Raw genomic sequence first — 11,978 nt, forward strand, 5'->3', positions numbered from 1 at the left:
CTAACCTCCAGACGAGCTTCAATGCCATACAACTCTCCTTCCGTGGCCTCCAACTGCTCTTAAATGCAAGTAAAACTAAGTGCATGCTTTTCAACCGATCACTGCCCGCACCTGCCTGCCCATCCAGCATCACTACTCTGGACGGTTCTGACTTAGAATATGTTGACAACTACAAATAACTAGGTGTCTGGTTAGACTGTATACTCTCCTTCCAGACTCACATTAAGCATCTCCAATCCAAAATTAAATCTAGAATCGGCTTCCTATTTCGCAACAAAGCATCCTTCACTCATACAGCCAAACATACCCTCTTAAAACTGACCATCCTACCGATCCTCGACTTTGGCGATGTCATCTATAAAATAGCCTCCAACACTCTACTCAACAAATTGGTTACAGTTTATCACAGTGTCATACCGTTTTGTCACCAAAGCCCCATATATTACCCACCACTGCGACCTGTACGCTCTGGCTGACCATCGCTTCATAATCGTCGCCAAACCCACTGGCTCCATGTCATCTACAAGTCTCTGTTAGGTAAAGCCCCTCCTTATCTCAGCTCACTGGTCACCATAGCAGCACCCACACATAGCATGCGCTCCAGCAGGTATATTTCACTGGTCACCCCCAAAGCCAATTCCTCCTTTGGCCGCCACTCCTTACAGTTCTCTGCTGCCAATGACTGGAACAAACTGCAAAAATCTCTGAAGCTGGAGACTCTGACCTCCCTCACCAGCTTTAAGCACGAGCTGTCAGAGCAGCTCACAGATCACTGCACCTGTACATAGCTCACCTGTAATTAGCCCATCCAATCTACCTCATCCCCATACTGTATTTATTTATTTATCTTGCTCCTTTGCACCCCAGTATCTCTACTTGCACATTCATCTTCTGCACATCTACCATTCCTGTGTTACATTGCTATATTGTTATTACTTTGCCACCATGGCCTATTTATTGCCTTACCTCTCTTATCCTACCTCATTTGCACATGCTGTATATAGATTTTTCTACTGTATTTTTGATTGTATGTTTGTTTATTCCATGTGTAATTCTGTGTTGTTGTATGTGTCGAACTGCTTTGCTTTATATTTGGCCAGGTCGCAGTTGTAAATGAGAACTTGTCCTCAACTAGCCTACCTGGTTAAATAAAGGTGAAATAAAACAAATAAAAAATAAAAAATAAAACATTTGCTTTGAGGGCACTATGGTGCTGAACGTTGAGCTGTAGTCAATGAATAGTATTCTCACATAGGTGTTCCTTTTGTGTAGGTGGGAAAGGGCAGTGTTGAATGCAATAGAGATTGCATCATCTGTGGATCTGCTGGGGCGTTATGCAAATTGGAGTGGGTCTAGGGTTTCTGGGATAATGGTGCATCTCTAAAGCAGGGGTAGCCAGGCAACCCTGTTCCTGGAGTGTTGCAGGTACCTCAGGATTTTGTTTCAGCTAGGCACCACACCTAACCAACTGAGCTAATGGATCAGTTCAGTGATTGCCTAAATTCAACACACCTGGTCTTCCAGTTCAGTTAAATCCAAAACATGAAGTCCTGTGGCACTCCAGGACAAGAGTTGCTTTCTCCTGCTCTGAAGCTTCACCTAACTCAGGGGTGTCAAATTCATTCCACTGAGGGCCTATTTTCTGCTGGTTTTTCTTTTTTTCTTTCAATTAAACCAGAGACAACCAGGTAGTTCCTTACTAATTAGTGACCTTAATTCATCAATCAAGGACAAGGGAGGAGCAAAAACCCGCAGACACTCGGCCCTCCGTCGAATGAGTTTGACACCTGTGACCCAATTGCTGCCTTGGGAATACTAAATATCAATTTCAATATAGATTTCATAGAGAATTATTCACTGCTCAATATAAAATATTTCACTATCATAACTGCTTCATATCTTTCTCAAACACTCGAAACTGATGCATTTCTAACACCATGAAATACACTAAATTGTAATAGTGATGAGATAAAAGGCATTTGTCCTCTGTCTTGTAGACAGTCACATAAAACCCAGTCAGGTGGCACGTGGAAAAGTGAAATTGTGAGATACTAGTGCCCCCTGCATCCCTGCTGAAGTATTATTTCTAACATCAGAGATGATCACCTCTCACATTGTTGACATTAACCACGTTTCCATCCACAGATGTTATGTGAGTAAAGTCATACCGTATTAAAAAAAATCATGACAGCTGTGATGGAAACAGGAAGTTTCGGTACAATTGTATAAATATCCAGATCTGTACGTTCAACATGGTAGGATCTTTTTGTGTTGGTAAGATTAATAATGTGAGAGATTCCAGTGGAAACGCCTTTATGCGCAGATATTGATATAACAACCACTATATCGAAGTAAACTTGGAGTCACGTGATGACATGGTGTGTGGTTCTCTCACCAGGGGCACAACTTCACTGGGGACAGGGGACCATGACCCCCCCACATTCTGAAATGGCATTTTTGTACCCCCAGTTTTATCATTGCACTGTGATACAAAACACGGCTCCAGTGTGCTTTAGGACCATGCGAACGCCTCAGAGTGGTTGGGTAGGCTGCTTTCGAGTTTCAGTCAGCTCCATTTAGGACCTCACAGACACCACAGAGCACAGACATCACACAGCGTGCGGCCAGGCTGTGTGAAGGCAAAGCTTCTGAAAGGTTGGCGTATAGGACCAGCACAGGAGAGATGAACAGAGGCAGCTGCTGTATGTGTTGTGCTTTTTCTCTGAGTTGTAAAAGCAAGCAGAGCAGAAACTGACTACTCTTTAGTTGACTGATTTAGCTGGCATGGTAACTGCTGTTTGACAAAAAAACAAATATTTACTCCAGTGCTGAGCTAGTAGTGTAAATGACATGCTACGTTAGCTAATGTTTCATCACCCTCTCGACTGAAGTGAATGAACTATTAGCAGCTAGTTAGTAGCTACCACAGCCAGTTCAGCTCTAGCTAGCCTCTAGCTATCTGTCAGGTAGCAGTATCTAACAGCTGTTGTGTGTATGGAAATGTTTTGTAGCCTTAGTTTTGTCCCATTTCAACAGAAGTAAATTTGATGATGTGTCATTGTACCATTAGCTAAAAGTTGGCTAACGTTAGCTAGCTAGCTCACTAACTTTAGCTATTATTTTTGCCTCAATCACACTAGACCTGAATCAAATGATGAAACCAGCGGCCAAACGACTGAAGACCGATATTCTAATGTTTTTCAGCCCAATGTGAGTTTTTATTAATGTCAGTATAGCAATGTAACGTTATTGATCTGTCAGTTTCTCTAGCGACTTCCCTATTTTTCACACTGACATGATATAAACAGCTCTACAGGCTTCACTGTCATGGTGCACAGTCAGTACACAACACTATGCTCATCATGTCTTAGAAGGATCAGATGGTGACAGGTGTCCCTGCAAGGTCAGACAGCCAAGGAAGACCAGTCTACAGAGCTCAGGTAAATTTTGCAGTTTATTATAACAATTATTGAATGGATACAAAGTTCCATTTTGAGTTGATGTGTAGGCTATAGTCTGGGATCTTCAAATAATGGTAATTTTAATTGTTGAAAAATGTATTCCATTCATGGATAATTTAATATATTAAAGAACTACATTGGTATACATTTTAATGTACACCAATGTAATTCTTTGTCATGCTTCATCTGAGCAGGGTCAGATGGTGACAGGGGTCTTATCAGGGTCAGGCGCCAGGGAAGACCAGTCTGTGACAGAGCTGAGGTGAATTTTTGCAGATACAACACTTATTTTTTCTCTGTGCAGCAAACACTGGACAAGCAAGAAGCTTCAAAGATGGAAACTATTTTAAGGCAGCCTGACAGACCTCTAAAGTTGATTTCCAAAATGTAGCAAGGGTTGATCGAGGCTTTTCCTGATGACACACGTGTAAAACAAAAATGTGAGGAAGAGCTAGGAGACGCTATTGATGATGATGAATGGTACAAATACAGTATGTTAGAAAGCCCAGGCATGTTCATATAATCTCAGACATAAATTATTGCAGTTTAAGACCATCCATAGAACATATTATATGCGGGTGAAACTGAATATCATGCACTCATAAATGTAATTATTCTGCTGGAGGTGTAAAACACAAAAGGGGAGATATTTGCATATGTTAGGGTCTTGTGAAGGCTGGAGGAATTCTAGCAAAGAGTGTATTATTTTATCTCAGCATGTCTACAGATTCTCCCTTCTCTCTGTTTATGTTTGCTTGGAAATGTTGATACTGGAGTCTGTTATCAGAAGAAACTGTGTAACCTAGCATTCATAGCGGCAAACAAATGCATTGCCATTAATTGGAAGGTTGGTTAACCTCCCACAACGGATGGAAGAAATGTAAACATATGTATCACCAGATTACATTTATTACAAAATGAAGGGTATACTGTGCCACCTTCATAAGGTGTGGATGCCTTATACAGAATACAGTACGACAAAAGGAGTCTGTATTGAAAACATGCCCACGTCAGGGGAGATACCTATTTAGTCAATCCCTAGCTGCTGGGCTGCTCAGTCCTGGCCCTGGAGGTCTGCCGTAATGTTGGCTGATGAATGTTTCAATAAGATCGTAAAGCTGAGTGGGGTGTGTTGGGTTGGGGCGCTGCAGTGCTATATTGTGTGCAAGTAAAAAGAGCTCTACAGTACTACTAGATCTATGATATGAATTATATGGCGGGTGTACTGTTTCTGTGTGTTAATGTGTAGGTGTATGTGTTTTTCTAAGACTGTAGTTTTCCAAACCTTTCCTTAAGACATAAAAAAAAATGATGGGGAGGAAGTTGTGTTGGGGAGAGACTGGTGGTGGTCAGGTGGGCAGGCAGCTCGGGCTGGCTTGGTGGTGGTCAGGTGTGCAGGCAGCTCGGGCTGGCTTGGTGGTGGTCAGCTCGGGCTGGCTTGGGTGGTGGTGTGCAGGCAGCTCGGGCTGGCTTGGTGGTGGTCAGGTGTGCAGGCAGCTCGGGCTGGCTTGGTGGTGGTCAGGTGTGCAGGCAGCTCGGGCTGGCTTGGTGGTGGTCAGGTGTGCAGGCAGCTCGGGCTGGCTTGGTGGTGGTCAGGTGTGCAGGCAGCTCGGGCTGGCTTGGTGGTGGTCAGGTGTGGTGGCTTGGTGGTGGTCAGGTGTGCAGGCAGCTCGGGCTGGCTTGGTGGTGGTCAGGTGTGCAGGCAGCTCGGGCTGGCTTGGTGGTGGTCAGGCTGGGTGTGCAGGCAGCTCGGGCTGGCTTGGTGGTGGTCAGGTGTGCAGGCAGCTCGGGCTGGCTTGGTGGTGGTCAGGTGTGCAGGCAGCTCGGGCTGGCTTGGTGGTGGTCAGGTGTGCAGGCAGCTCGGGCTGGCTTGGTGGTGGTCAGGTGTGCAGGCAGCTCGGGCTGGCTTGGTGGTGGTCAGGTGTGCAGGCAGCTCGGGCTGGCATTTTAGAAAGAGTATGTGTTAATAAAGGCAATCGAAAGTCTTTGTACTTTATTGGTGTGTTCATTTTGTTAGGCAATTGGTTAAAGGTGCAACACAATATTGATTATTTAATTATCATTGATCTCGTTCAGTCTTATCAATCACTTAAACATATTTAACAATGATCTCTTACCTAGCTTGATGACTGAGCATCTTTGCTTACTTTATGTTGTTCTAAATAGAGACGGCTAGAAGGGCCATGCGTTATATTAGATTTGTAGAAATGCAGGAAATGAGCTTAAGATGCCCACAAAAATGAGAGGACCCCCAGGACCCCCACCAAGTTATGTCCCCCCTCCACACTTCTAAACCCAAAGTTGCGCCCCTGCCTCCCACTATGACTTGGGGGACAATGCAGTTTATTAGGCAACAGATGAAATAAATGATGATGAACTTCATAGGTTGTCAAAGTGCACAATGATCTTGATGCTCCTTTCCAATAAATATCGAGGGTCTTATTCTGGTGACATGTTGATTGATGCTTGACAGTTGTTTGACAAATAAACTATTCTTGCTCTTATCCATAATATTCTCATCATGTAGACTAGCCTATCAGCACAGCCTACCTGCACTGTATCTGCAAGATATTGTCTCGAGTGCATGTGCTAAAACCAGAGTAGGCACATTTGCTATTTAATGCAACAGTTTTTATGACAACTATCGGTAGATTTGAAAATGCGATGGAAACACATCGAACTTTAGATGTTGTATTCTGTACATGGAAATGTAAGCAAAAAAATAGGCCTATATTTTGTGTGCACTACGTCATCCATCACCCACAGTCTTTTATGTGCAACAAGTACATTTGATGGAAACACATCTCTGGTGGGAAAATGCACATATTGTTTTTATGCAGAAAAATCTGTTGCCTATTGGATGAAAATCTAGCTACTGAAATATAGCCCAATCTTGTCTGTTCATGTGAGACATTTTCCTGCCACAATAATCACTTAAATAAAAACAAAGGCCATTATGGAGAGGAGATGATGGATATAAAAGGTGCTGTCCATCCAGCTTTGTGTTTTCCTGTTGTTAATGGTTTAATGAGACAGGAATCCCATCAAGGCCGGGTTCTGAGAACGAGTCACTGTTCCATTGCTCTGGACTCCCGTTCAAACCAGCCTTCAGTCTCTGCCTTTAGCATACTTTTGGAATAATCTGACCATTACATTTACCAACTAGCTCTCACAGTCTCATGTCAGAATTCGACGTTCTTCTATGTTCCTCAAATGTCAAATTTCAAAGTTGTTGCAAACATCAAATTTCCAAGTGTTTAAGTTAAGGCATTAACTCCAAATATTTAAGGTTAGGGTTAATTTGAAGTACAAACTCCAAAATCTTAAACTTAGGCATTAACTCCGAATGATTAAGGTTAAAGTTTGGGATAAGCTTAAAACAAAACTCTCAAAAACAACATTCTATTACTGGATTCAAACTTGCAACCTTTGGAATCAGAGGCAGACGCTTACGCCCATCCGCCATCCCCTGCCATTCCTGTACACAACGCCCTAGCAAAACCTACTTGAAGGTAACAGTGCTCACTGATGCCCCTAGTGGCCAGTTTCAACATCATCTCCCAACATCCCCAATCATGGATGGACGTAGAATACTGACTTGTACCATGGGTGACCTGACTGAAGTTTAGCACTGACCCGTTTCTCAAACAAACTAACTTGTAACCTGAACAAAGGCACTGTAAGCGTAACTTCCCTAGATATCCCTCATCCCCTCCAGCTTGGACATATGATTGTGATTCTCAGTTTTATATAAACCTCTGATCACACTTGTTACGTCGTGTGAATGTCAGCATCCTGCGCTGGTGCAATAGAGAGCAAAGCTGCCAAAAGAAAAGCCTGAAGCTGCCTCAGTAGGAGACACGTTTTGACATGAGGTTTTTTTTCTGCCCCAAATATAAATCCATATGGCAGTGTGGCTGCGCCCCTCTTCTCCCCTCGCCCCTCTGTCACCTCCCCAGGCAGCAGACGTCTTTCTCTGCGCTGCGTAGCGGCATGGTGGCTGGCACCAGCACTGGGCGCCCTATACTGCCTGTTTGTTTAGAGACAGACGGTGTGACTCCACTGTGTTCAGTTCTCAGCTCCAGGCCTCTGCTAAAGCCCCTCACACTGGCCCTGGCACCAAGCAGCACATGCTGGATTCTCTCTCTCTCTTCTTCCGTTTGGCTTTCATCCTCCCAACGATAAAGTGGAACATTACAAGAGTGCACTGCATGGCAAATTACAATGTTGTGCTCCCAACCTGAAGATATACCCAAGATCCTGAGATACAGTTTATGATGGTCTGATAAGAAAGTGCTGCAGAAAACAGTCAGAAACTTTGAAAAACATAGCTCATCATATGCCAGTAGTTCCATCATCAAATATAATTTATCCTTTCCCAAAGCAAGGAATGACAGTGGCCAGAAACGTCCCATAGATCTGTATATCTCGGCTCAGCAACCACAGCATCCAACCATCTGTCACAGAGGGCGGCCATGTTCAAAAGCCAATCATCTCATTCCAAGACCCCTAGAATTCTCGCTCCGCATTCCAACAGCAGGCTGGGACACAACCCAATGCCAGGTTCGCATTCATAGACAGACAATGACAAACTATGACACATGTATCTGTCAGCATACACACCAGCCACACCTTACACACACACAGACCCTGCTTTCAAAACATGACTTTCGACTGCCATTGATGTAACTTTGGTTTCTACAACAATTACTTACTCACCACAAGTCCAAAGAGAGATACCATGCTATGGATCAGACAAATAGCAACGCTGTTAAAAATACACCCCTGATCAGCTGTTGGAAACACAATGAGAAAAGGTTCCATAATCCACAGCCAGTTAAGATAAAACAATGCTGAGTTCCATAACATGATGGATATAACTTTGCTGATTTCTCAACAATAGGGTATAGTCAGTTTGGTATATCTCATTGGATTTCTGAACCATGCATGTGCACACTGAACTTTTGAAGAGGGTCGAGACAGGTTAGAGTCAAATACTGTACTGCTTGCCTTGGTTCTAAGTCCCTGAGGCCCATCAGGTTGCAGAACAGACCAATTTCAAATGGTGGTCATGAAGAGAGGATTTAATAAACCTTGAAATATAAGTGTGCCATAATCCTGTCCTTTCTTCAAATGTTGAGGAGAATGTAAGTGATAATGAACCCTTGAAACAGATATACCGTGATCCACTGACTTTATGCTGCATTTGAAATGATTAAAGATAGAGTTCAAAAAGCCAATGGACAGCAAGTTCTAGTTACAGTCTGATGGAGCACACAGTACATGGGCCTTTCTGTCTGAGGTCTCACCCCACTTGTTCACTATGTTTTAACACCTGTCATCACAGGTCCAGCTTAGCACCTCTACACTGAAAACAGCTCTGGAAATGGGTGACCTGTTTGAGATGACCAAATATGGTGCCAACTGTCTAAAGCTGCTAGGCATAAAAACATCCAAACACCAGCCACAGGCTATGATTAGATTAAAACACTGCACATATCCAGTTGCCTGGCAGGTACTGGCTCTTGCCTCAGGCCTAAGAGGAACCTATCATCAGCACTGGGCGTATAATTTGAAATCAGTGGGTCAGGCACAGTGTGGATTTAATTTGGCCCTTGGTCCGTGGAATAGGATGTTGTTGTGAGAATCGCACACACGCACACACGCACGCACGCACGCGCACACACACACACACACACACACACACACACACACACACACAGGCAGCTAGGCAAGTAGTGGTTCACCTGGTGCCTGGCGGGCACCCTCGTCCTTCCTGCTGTCACCACTGTCTGTCTGTCGTGAATGCTTCTCTTCCAGGTCAATAGACTCAACACCATCTCACCTCAGTTTCACCTCCAGGTCTAATTAGCCATACATACCATATACTGTAACCCCTCCCCCCTCCCATACTCTGGCCTGGCCACATCACTAATCTACAGGGATTTAGATGATGTGGTTTAAATTTACAGTGATCTTCAACCCTCACTTAAGTTTTGGTATTGCTTTGTTTGGTGTTTATTGATGTGGTGGACATTGAAATCACCTCATATTTTCCGTGCTACGGACATAGTGACATTAAACACAGTGAATTTAATGACATCTGTTGGAGATCATTGAGGTAGAGGGTTTTTAATCATCTGACTTTACGAAAAAGTCTGAAATGGATACTCATGGTGATAAAAAGCAGAGTGAGTGCTGTGGCACTGGTCACCAGATTCAACAGCCCACTCCACCAGGCGGAGCAGAGAGCTGTCAGACCACCAGTGCTGTTAGTCCTCTTCTGGCCAAGACCAGGGGAAGTGGTAATGGATATGAACTGCTCTCCTGGTGGAGTACTCACAATTAGCCGCTAGTACATTTTACAGAGGGTTCCTCTCTCAGGCATTGGGTCAATTACGGGGATAATGCACAGCGCTGGAGTACAATAAAATCTTGACCCTTTTGATCACACTGTCCATCAATGGTGTAATAGGTAGGAAACAGGGAGAGAAAAATCCTGAAGCACTGCCCAAATACAAGTAAGATATAATATACAGTATACAGTCTATCAGTTAAGTCCACTAAATGTCTTTCGTTTACAAGAGCAGAGAAAGATGTCTGCTAGTGCAGCCAAATAACGGTGACAGGGTATTTGTTATGGTCCCTCCCTGCTTTGACATCTGCTCAGTAACGAAGTTTCCTCTTTAGGAAATGAGTGGGACTGTTGCCAGTTCTCAGAGTCAGCTCTTATGCATTGGCATGGTCAAAATTCTTAACACAAAGGAAACGCTTCGTCTGCATTCATCCTGGCAGACTACCGCATAGGTCCTGCATTAAAGTGTGCAGTATTGAGCTGGTATCTGATTCACTGACCTTCTGTGTGCTCATGCCTTGCAAATGTAATCAAGTGCAGCTCTCGATGCCATTCCCCGGAAAACCCATTCTGGCATGTACTGTACATCCAGGGAAGACGTATAACCCACCACCCCATCAAACCTCCCCAGAAGTACACTCTATAAGAGAGACTGAGTCAGAGCCTACAGCTCTGAGCCTAGAGACTGGGGGAGAGATACAGACAGTATTACTGCACCAGCTAGAGAGAAACACCACCAGCCCTACAGCCACTAAATCAGCTCTGCTAGTCTGGAGGCAGGACCAGTGGGTCCAGTGGAAGAGCCTTGGAGAGAGAGATCCCTGGTTGCCAGTGATTTCCTGGCCTCCTCTGTGTTCCTGCAGTAGAATGTGTGCACACCACACATCATTTGGAGGCAGTTCACACAGGACCTCCCGCCCTCTACCGTGCAGGTGGAATTTCACATGCATGGCTGAGCTTCTTGACTGCAGCCAGTGTTGCTAGGCGACAGGCGATCTAGCAGCAGAGGGGACCTGACATTAGGAAAAGCAAATTGACCACAGGAGGGCTAATCTGGCGTGAAACAACAGCTGGCCAGGCATACTCCATCAGCAGGGCCAGGCAGCAGCAGTCACTGTCAAGGTCCAGGGACAGGCCTCCCCATGGGCCAGCGCAACCAGTGTGCCAGGGCCCCGGCAGGCTGCAGCAGGCAGAAGGAGTCCTGCTATGTGATCCATGTTGGAGCTCAAATAAGCTCAGGGCTTATATGCCTGTAGAGCTCAGCGATGACAGCGGTGGGTGTGCAATGATGTCCGAGGAAGGAATCTGTGTTGATGTTGAGGGTCTGGTGTGTCTGGTGTCTAGATGCTGCTCCATGGGACAGAGTGCAGAGCAGAGATACAGACAGCTGAGGAATGGCAGCTAATGAATATCATCCCGTCAGTCTAATGTTTATTCAAGGGCATACATCCTCTGTGAAGTAACTCAAGTGCAAGAAGTGCTGGAGAAGACAGCCAGAGGGCTGAGATAATTGAAGCAGAAATGATAGGGGATGAAAACAGTGACAGATCACAAACTGACAACCTCCTATATAAAACTTTCAGGAAATTAAGCATATAACAGGGGCATTAGTTCCTAAGTAAATGCAAAAAAGCTTGAAACCTCAAGATCCTGTCAGAAAGTAAGATGGTCTGTAACCATAACAAGGAAAGGGGACATCAAAATGCACTATTTGTCTGGAAGTGTGGAGAGCTCTTCACCTCCAGACTAGTAGTCAAAATCCGACATAAAGACAGACAGACCGACAGGGTCTCCTGGAGTGGGTTTTTTGTGTGAATGCATGGCTGTGACGAGAGGGTGAGTCTACCTCAGTAACACAACAACTGAGCGTAATGATGTGATGGGCTTCCCTGAGTCAAAGCAGGCAGGCGGGGGGTCTCCCTCTAGTCAGAATACTGTCTGACTAATCATAGGGCAACCCCACTAGTAGACAATGGGCCAACAAACCGCCCTCATCAACCTCCCATTCGCTCCATGTAGCCATCAGCCCAGGAATTATCTCCCTTTTTAATTCCAGGTCTTCCTTATTAACTTAACATCAACTGCATAGAAATAACTTGGGATGGAAAGTCAGATGGATGTCTACAACCAAGAAACATAGCAGTAAAACATGGTGGCTTCAT

Source organism: Oncorhynchus masou, chromosome 24 (assembly GCF_036934945.1).
Source record: "Oncorhynchus masou masou isolate Uvic2021 chromosome 24, UVic_Omas_1.1, whole genome shotgun sequence".
Taxonomy (NCBI): domain Eukaryota; kingdom Metazoa; phylum Chordata; class Actinopteri; order Salmoniformes; family Salmonidae; genus Oncorhynchus; species Oncorhynchus masou.